At 38.9% G+C, this 10,031-nt stretch overlaps 2 pseudogenes; both read left to right on the forward strand.

Moving 5' to 3' along the window:
* Positions 1-1,542: 1,542 nt before the first annotated feature.
* LOC149266307 (putative protein arginine N-methyltransferase 6 pseudogene) lies at positions 1,543-2,386 on the forward strand (annotated as a pseudogene).
* A 691-nt stretch (positions 2,387-3,077) lies between these two features.
* On the forward strand, positions 3,078-8,158 carry LOC149266308 (putative protein arginine N-methyltransferase 6 pseudogene; annotated as a pseudogene).
* Positions 8,159-10,031: the final 1,873 nt, after the last annotated feature.

Below are 10,031 nucleotides of genomic sequence, written 5' to 3' on the forward strand. Positions count from 1 at the left end.
TACAATAGTTACGGCTCACAATAGTGAGGTGGTCGAGACAACTCATAACACAAATCGACATGACACTATTGACTTTTATTGGCTGAATGTGGTGTTCGTGTCAAGTTGTTACACTTTTAAGTGATGGCTACGTCTTTGGATGTGCTTGTCTTCATCTACGCATAGCTTGGCGTTGCGGGGTCTTCAATGGTCTTGGTCTTTGCAAGATGGTTCCATGCATGCATTTCTTTCTCTTGTCACTTGATGTGCTTCATTCCTTCATTCAACTGCGAGCAAGTATTCTAGCATACGCTCCTTCTTCATCCCATTCCTCATCACATCATTTTCCATAAATGTACCTATTCCTGCAATCACTCATGGTGAGATGACATCAAATCCAAAACCTCCTAGTCTAGCATGATGCATTGTTCTCATGTTTTGGGTGATAAGGAGGGAGGAAAACTCACTGAGACAGCGCAAAGCGTATCTTAGGCAGAAATGAATCATTTCGAAGGGACAACCAACAATGCTAGGAAAAACTGCATAGAGATCACTGGAAAGCAGAATTGTGAAGTGAAAGTCACCAGTGTCAGTTGCAAGACGGGACCCTGAGGGGAGAAGTTTCCAGAGGGAAGACAAGACAGGGTTGTAGGGGACTGTTTGGAAGTTCTATGTAGTTTCCAAAGGGAAGAGAGAGCAGTGCTACAGAGGGACTTGTAGGGCAGATTTGCACATTTTTCAAGAATAGTGCATGACAATGGGAAATGTTAGACATGATTGCGCAAGTTTCCATGGCAGTGCAAGATAGGCAGCAGGGGGAATTCTAGACATGTCTACATAATTTTTGGAAGTAGTGCATGACAAGGTAGCAAGGTAACTTCTAGACATGTCTGTGCAATTTTCTAAGATAATGCAAGACCAATGGTAGGGGGACTGCTAGACATGTCTACGTAATTTCTAGAGGCAGTGCAGAGCAAGGTAGAAAGAGACAGTTGGGCAGTTTTGCATAGTTTCTAGTGTAGGACAGGGTAGAATATGTTAGTTCCAACCTTCGCAGCTTGTCACCAGGGATCAAAATCAAAATGGGCTATTACTATGCCTGGTTTTCAGATATTTTTTGCACATGAGTTTTAGTGCAAATCATATCCTAAGTATGTCCATCAGAAGTAGCTTGGAAAATTCTTTCCAACGGTATATCACACTCCCGTAACTGGTTTTTGGATCAGGAGATGTGACCAAATGAATGATTGACTCAAAGATCTCCCAGTGCACCAGTTCATGCATTTAATGATCCAGAGGAAGCTAGGAGATGCCAATGGCTGGTTTTGTGGCTGGATTGTCATAGAGAAAGAGAGAACATACTATTTGAGGTCATAGATATCTGTCATGCTGCTAAACCTCATCTCAACATATGGCGAGCTCATTTCTCTACTTTGATTGAAAGAGATATCCATGAATCTGTGTAGAGGGCACTGTACATTGCTGACAGTGATATTGCTGGTGAAAAGTTTACAGCTTTTGGTCTCATGTTTCTAGAGAGGAATTACTTGGATATTTATAAGTATGAATCTTGGAGAGGTTGAAATTGATGAGGAGCTAGATGTCAATATATCGGAATGGATGGGTTACATGCTTCTATATGAAAGCATGCTTTCTAGCGTAATTGTTGCTAGAGATCGTTGGCTAAAGTCGGGGTGGGGCTAATTTTTCCTTCTCACACGACATTGTACATAGCACCAATTACACATCCTAAAAGATACAATGAAAGTATTGACTTCTGGTGAAATGCTTATGGAATTGATATGTATACGATGTTACTGTTGGCAAAGCAATGTACCTTTGAGGAGCCTTGCATTGAAACTATTACAACAGAAAATGTCTTAACATGGGCAATTGTTATCAAACAAATTGATTGTAGCATTGTCACAATACAGGAGTTGGAATTAGTTACTACAAATTTTAGTGTGTCATCTATGATGAAAGCATCCCTGCATGGTTTTGCATTATGGTTTGATGTTTCATTTGGAGGGAATGCAACAACATCTAGTGATACCCAGTCAGAATCATCAATAGAGAGCTCTTTATTTGGTGATGTTCGTGTAAATGGTGTACATCAAAGAAAAAGTGTGTGAAATCACCTAATACACTTGTACTACGGGGCTCTGACTTTGCTCTATATCTACAATCCTTTAGAGGTGAAGCAAGATCAAGTAATTGTAGGTTCTATTACATTGTCACAGAGTAGGGAGAACCCACGCTTTCTGAATATACACCTAGAATATGCTTCTGGGGGATGATGCTTTGTGAAGGAATTTATTATGTGGTGATATTTTTAGCTTGTTATTTTTCACAGCCTTTGGGGCATCATTCTAAGACATTTGATTTGATTATTTCATTGGTTCTTTGACGTTTTCTGTAGTAAAATTTATCTGAAAGAATGTTGGGCTCAATTCATACCACAATTTTGTCGTCTGAATATCATCATAGGAGCTGGGTGCTCTTATATGATGTTTATGCTATTACCATGGCTATCAAGAGGAAAGTCTTGGAGCATGCCTAAGACTTCTCATTTTTGTAGTGGTTTATCTCAGAGTGCACATTCTATTAGCAAAGGTGGAGAGTTTACAGTCAAATAAGATGTGAAATATTGCTGAGGATTCACAGAAAAGGACAGTTTCAAATGTTAATGTGAAGAAGGCACAGTAGCTATTTTTTGTATGAGGGAAATTGACTGTAACTACATACCTAAATGGGAAAAGTGAGGATTTGTTTTGGTGGCTTAAAAAAAAACAGTGAGTGGTGCGCGTAGCCCTTTGGCGTTGCACATATAACCATCTCCAAGGAGCATTGCGTGTAGCCCTTTGGTGCTGTGTGTAGGGCCATCCCCAAGGTTACATCAAGGAGAGACACCTAGCATTGGAAGGCAATAGGGATTGGACATCAAAATTCCAAATGTAAGTTTGAAGAAAGTTGGGAAGTGGAAAATTGGTTTTCAATTGCTAGGTGCCGAGTGTAGTGAAATTAAACGACCTAATTTCAGGTTGGGTTTCGAAATTGGACCTCTTTATATCTCATGTTATGATATTTATTCAAATTGAATGGCTTTTAAAGTTTATGTGGCTCAGCTTGATGTATGTGTTTATAAGGTGGAAAATCCAGTGAATATTAAGATATAGAAGGCATCTGGATGTCTCATACAACAAAAAATGTTTCTGCAAGTTTCAAAAATTTTGTTTGGGGAGGAAAACTAGATAAGTTGCGGCCTAGTTTTGAAATAAACCTTGCATATTGGTTCTAAGGATTCTTTTTTTTCTATCATGCTTACGATGAGAGCACAACCAAGCAAGCAACCATGATAGATTTGATGATTCCAAGAGAAAACTCGGTACCAATACTAATTATTCTTGCAGCCAAGTTTCTCATAGATTATCCACCTGCACTACAACAATTAAAGGCAGAAAACATGAAGATGGAGAAATACAAGGAACAAAGGAAAGAGAAACTAATTTGGAACAATTATACTTCCTTACCCTTTACTCAAAATGTGATAACTGAGACTTTGTGAATGGGGAATATCATAACTGGTGTGATGAGGAAAGCATTGCAGGACGTGGAGATTAAAGGGAAATTCATTCCTGAAGGATGGTGTGCGCTCACATACTTGAAGATCCATTCATCTTGATGAAGACTATTATGAAAATCCGCACAAATTCAATCCTTGGAGATCGCAAGAAAAGGATGCAAGTGGCAACAATTTTATTCCATTTGGAGGAGACCACAGACTTCGCCCAGGCATCGACATGGACAGACTGGAAGCTTTCATCTTCTTACACCAGTTTGTGACCCAATACACTGGGGAGGCAGATGAAGATTCCATTTGGACACAGTGGTAAAGAGTGTAGCCATGATAGAAGGGGTGATGCAGAGAGTCTAGGGGTGCTGCATGTAGCCCTTTGGCGCTGCGCGTAGGGCCATCCTTAGCTTCACATATGGAGGAAGAACACACTGAAGACAACATTCTTGTTTCTAGGAATTGCATTTGGAACTTTTTTTTTTTTTTTTTTATATACTAAATGCATTGATATAGGGTGAGAAATCATCTGGTGCAGTTCCTGTTGGGAGTATGTTTTCCTTGGTTCTTCTATGGTTCGAAATTTTTGTGCTAGTGGTCCCTGTTAGAGTTTTTGGCTACATGAAACCTGCAATTGAGGATCCAATGAAGACCAATAAAATCCCCAAGCAGATTCTAGAGCAAATCTTGGTATATGCAACTGATTTTCTCAATATTGATTGGAGGCATTTTGCCTTGTGGAGTTGGTCTTGGGACAATGCTTATGCACCCATCATCTGTGAGAATCATTTTCATGATGTGAGAGGCATCTGTAGACATGCATTTAACTTAGGCTAATGTAGAAAATAGGATGGAAAGGGCAATGGTTAAATTTGTTCAGATTGCAGATGCCCAAAGGTCATGACTGCAACAAGAGGACTCTCGTTCTATCCTATCTTCTGGCACAGTAAGAACTACAACATCCCTTGTAGTGTAGGATCAATGAAAGTTTGGCTTTGCAACCAAGGGTGCTCCTTCTGAGACTTCTTCAGGTGTTGACTCCAAAAAAGCAAAAGATATTTCCAAAGTGTCATCAATTTTCGTGTATGATAGTGATGGAGAATCATAACTAGATGTGGCATTATTCAAATCTTTCCAGGAATCAATGGCAAGTATTTTAGGCATGAAATCAATAGCATTGAGTTTTTGAAGGAGAGGTGGAATTATTCAAAACATTCAAAGTACAAATGGAAAATATTTCAGGAATCCATGGCATCTATAGGGTGCAGGTGGAAGATGATCAATCAGCATCTCAAAAAATCCCAGATTTCCAGCGATGACACCTTCGGAAATTCCACTTGTGGAAGCAAACCTATTGTTCTGTTATGATTTGATTTGTTTCCTTAGTTATAAGTTTGATTTATTTTATTTGACAACATAAAAACATATTTAGTTGTTTGTTTGTTTTTTTTTTTAATTATTTTGATTCCTATATTTAGGAAATCATAATTAATATGTAATAGCGTATATATAGGGTTATTTCTGAAGATGTAGGGGTTCAATTTTTGCAGTAGAGTGAGGTTGCTTTGGACTGTGAAAATTTATTTTTGTATATTTTTTTAATGAAGGAGTTTTTGCCCTTTAAATTTAGGATCCATCACGGTGCTTAATGTGCAACGTGTGTTCCTCGTAAAATCATTTTCATATTTTGTTTTTTTTTCTACTAATTCTTGTTACAACATTACCTAAGAGAAGTGGTAGGAATCCATCCATGCAAGATGCTCCTATCACAATGATTTTGTTGTTAAATGTAGTGGCTATCTTTGTTGAATCCATCCTCTATTAGATGTTGTATTGAGTAACTTGGTGTTTCTTTTTCTTCTAACGCTGCCACTATAGATCCATCCCTTGATTGATGCCTGTAGGGCAACAAGCTTTCTCCTCTTTCCTTCTCTCATTGACATCTTTTATCTATCTAAACATTGCACTTACTTTGCCCCAAGTTTTATGGAAAAAGCTAGCCTCGATTCCATAGCCCAATGATCTCTTCTCTTGCTATTTTTGACCCACAACTTTCAATCAAATACCCGTACTTCATAGCTAGCCTAAGATTCAGTTATTGCAACCACATTTTGTTAGTAAAGAGAGAGCCCTCTCTGGTCTGGTAGGGCTAGATTCCAAATCTAAAGCTTCGTTTGTGGTTACCTCGGAATTGCCTCTTCTCAGCCTTGAGGTTCATTATGAGTTCTAACGTATTGGTGCCATTGTTGGGGAATGAGGTGACATATCTTCTCTGGGAAAGCTCGTTCAAGTAGCAGATCTGGTTACTGATGGTGGACAGTGATTAGACATACGAAGGCTGAAACATTCACCTGACGACTCCAACTCAATCCAGAGATTTTAGCGCTCACTGATCCGTTCATGTACTAAAATAAGATGGTAGGGTATGTGGCAAACCCTGTGTGTTGTGAAGTTTTCAAAGAAGTTAGAGATTAGTTAGTGGATATTGAAACAGATGAGGTATTTTTCATTACCATGCTTCAATGTTTGAGATCTTCGAAGTTTCCTCTTAATGGTAAAATTGGTTTCTTTGAGTTAGTGGTTGAAAAATTTGAGAAGGAGATTGAGCATAAAGATGTTCAAATTAAGTCATATGAATTCTGAGATCCCAGAAAGTTCTTGGAAACTCTCCCTCCTTCAAAACAAGAAACAATAGCACTGCCCATGGATGTCTGCATCAACAGTTTGCAGCTAGAAGTATATGTCAAAGAGTTAGAGAAACAAACATGGTCTGGTTTCTATAATCCTATTGTTGCATATATGGAATATTTTTTCAGTTTGAATGTCAAACCAGATTGTCTTTTACACAACTAGACTCATTTTGTGCATGTATGGTTGTCAGCGTTTCCAATTGTGTCCTTGTTCAAGCACTTCCTAGCATCATCATTGCCACAACTTCTTGGTTGGTTGATCTGGCATTACAACATTATTTAATCTATAAATTTTGCATCATAGTAGGGTAGATTTGTAAATAAATAAGCTGCCCAAGGTAGCATTTCAGTTTTCGGTATTTGTTTATGTACAGATTATAGTATGTATACGATTTTGGATTGGTATAAGTTTTTTGGGTTTACAGTTGTTTGTGACCATATTGTCCAATGGATGAGGCACTTGGTCTACAGTGTTATTGACACCTCTAAGGAGCTGCCATCCCCAATAAGGCCAACGTTAGTTCCAGTCTTTGCAGCCTATCAAGAGGGATCAAAATCAAAATGGGCTCTTACTATGACTGGTTTTCAGAGATTTTTTGCACATGAGTTTCAATGCAAATCATATCCTAAGTATGTCCATCAGAAGGAACTCAGAAAATTATTTCCAACAGTATATCACACTCCCATAACTGGTTTCTAGATCAGGAGATATGATCGAATGAATGATTGACTCAAATATCTCCCAATTCATCAGTTCATGTATTTAATGATCTAGAGGAAGCTAGGAGATGCCAATGGCTAGTTTTGTGGCTGGAATATGATAGAGAAAGAGAGAACATAGCATTTGAAGTCATAGATATCTGTCGTGCTGCTAAACCTCATCTCAACAAATGGCAAGCTCGTTTCTCTATTTTGATTGAAAGAGATATCCATGAATCTGTGTAGAGGGCATTTTACATTTCTGATAGTGATATTGCTGGTGAAAAGTTTACAGCTTCTGGTCTCATGGTTCTAGAGAGGAATTACATGGAGATTTATAAGTAAGAATCTTGGGGAGGTTGAAATTGATGAGGAGGTAGATGTCAATATATCAAAATGGATGAGTTACATGCTTCTATATGAGAGCATGCTTTCTAGTGTAATCGTTGCTAGAGATCGTTGGCTCAAGTCGGGGGGGGCTAATTTTGCCTTCTCATGCGACATTGTACATAGCACCAGTTACACATCCTAAAAGATACAGTGAAAGTATTGACTTCTGGCGAAATGTTTATGGAATTGATATGTCTGTGATGTTACCATTGGCAAAGCAATGTACCTTCGAGGAGCCTTGCATTGAAACTATTATAGAAAACAATGTCTTGACATGGGTAATTGTCATCAAACAAATTAATTGTAGCACTATCACAATATAGGAGTTGGAATCAGTTACAGCAAATTTTAGTGTTTCATCTATGATGAAAGAATCCCTACATGGTTTTGCATTATGGTTTAATGTTTCATTTGGAGGGAATGCAACAACATCTAGTGATACCCAATCAGAATCATCAATAGAGAGCTCTTTATTTGGTGATGTTCGTTTAAATGGTGTACATCAAAGAAAAAGTGTGAGAAATCACCTAATATACTTGTACTATGGGGCCCCGACTTTGCTCTATATCTACGATCCTTTAGAGTTGAAGCAAGATCAAGTAATTGTAGGTTCTATTACATTGTCATAGAGTAGGGAGAACCCACACTTTCTGAATATACACGTAGCATATGCTTCTGGGGGATGATGCTTTGTGAAGGAATTAATTATGCGGTGATATTTCCAGCTTGTTGTTCACAACCTTTGGGGCATCGTTCTGAAACATTTGATTTGATTATTTCATTGGTTCTTGACGTTTTATGTAGCATAGTTGATCGGAAAGAATGCTAGGCTCAATTCATACCACAACTTTTCCCTTTGAATATCATTATAGGAGTTGGGTGCTCTTGTATGATGTTTATGCTATTACCATGGCTATCAAGAGGAAAGTCTTGGAGCATGCCTAAGACTTCTCATTTTTGTAGAGGTTTATCTCAGAGTGCATATTCTATTAGCAAAGGTGGAGATTTTATAGTCAAATAAGATGTCAAATATTGCTAAGGATTCATAGAAAAGGGCAGTTTCAAATGTCAATTTGAAGAAGGCACAGTAGCTATTTTTTGGATGAGGGAAACTGATTGGAACTACATAACTAAATGGGAAAGGTGAGGATTTTTTTTGGTGGCTTAAAAAAAATAGTGTGTAGGAATTTACAGGGTAAGTTCCTCAGAAAGAACACCAAAAGGACACCGCTCACAACCAGATCACAGATCAATACACCAGTATTTTTGACGTGGTTAAAACCCTCAAAGAGGGAAACAGTCCACGGCCTGAGCCAATGCGGCCACTTCAGGCAATTTATTAATCAAAGAATGAAAATTTACATAAGCTTCTCTCATGCACGGATTACCCTACAAATGACCCTCCATGCGCTTTAAATAGAATTCATGGACCAATCGGGTGTTAAGCCATAGATCAAGTGTCGGTAATACCGAGGAGAGAATGAACCGTCGGATCACTACATATCGTGACCGTCGGATTGTAAGTTACAAAATGTACAACGGTAAAGAAACACACTTTACCTAACTCTATACCTAACTCTACACTAGACCAAGTTGAACTTAACTATATCCTATGTGTCGGAATATCCTAACATCCCCCCTTAAGAACAACTTGGGATAGGATTGAAGGATTTACAAATATGACACAATAGGAGAAGGAAGGAGGCACTAGAGCCTATCCCCCCTTAGTGACAACTTCCTGAACTCCAACCATAAATTGAAGTTTAGTGAACTTCGCCTCTGTGAGAGCCTTTGTGAAGATGTCTGCAACTTGATCATCTGTTGAACAATATTGCACTTCAAGAACATGGTCGTGAATGAGCTTTCTGATGAAGTGCATGTGCAGTTCAATGTGTTTGCTGCGCTGATGTTGGACTGGATCTTTGCATAGCTGAATGGCACTTTGATTATCACACCAAAGTGTAGTCGGATGCTGCTGCTCAAAGCCAAACTCTGACAGGATCTGATGAAGCCACAAGGCTTCCTTACTAGCTTCTACGGCACCACGATACTCTGCTTCTGTTGATGAAAGAGAAATGGCACCCTGTTTCTTGCAAGCCCATGTAATAGGTCCTGAACCAAGAGTGAACACATAACCGGCAGTAGAATTCCGATCATCAAGGTCACCAACCCAATCGGAATCAGTGAAACCAACCAATAGAGGAGATGCTTTGGCACTGTAATGAATGCCAAACTGAACTGTACCTCGAACATAACGAAGTATTCTTTTAGCTGCTTTCCAATGACTTTCACGGGGGTTTTGCATGAACCGAGCAACAAGGCCAACAACAAAGGAAAGGTCAGGACGAGTATGGGTTAGATACAAAAGTTTTCCTACAAGTTGACGGTATAAGGTAGCATCAACTTCAGGAGAAGTACAAGTGACTGAGAGTTTGACTCCAGACTGAAAGGGAGAAGGGGCTGGCTTACAGTCTTCCATGTGAAAATGACGTAGAATATCACAAGCATACTTGGACTGGGAAAGGGAAATACCCTCCTTGGATTGCAAGACTTGAAGACCGAGAAAATAGTGTAAGTGTCCTAAGTCTGTCATTTCAAATTTCCTTTTGAGGCTAGACTTCACATGGTTTATAAGGTTGGGATCACTACCAGTAAGGATAAGATCATCAACATAAAGAACAAGGATGATAAGAGAGTTGCCC

This window comes from Pinus tabuliformis, chromosome 6 (assembly GCF_031772625.1).
Source record: "Pinus tabuliformis cultivar Carrire ecotype Pingquan chromosome 6, CPIR1, whole genome shotgun sequence".
NCBI lineage: Eukaryota > Viridiplantae > Streptophyta > Pinopsida > Pinales > Pinaceae > Pinus > Pinus tabuliformis.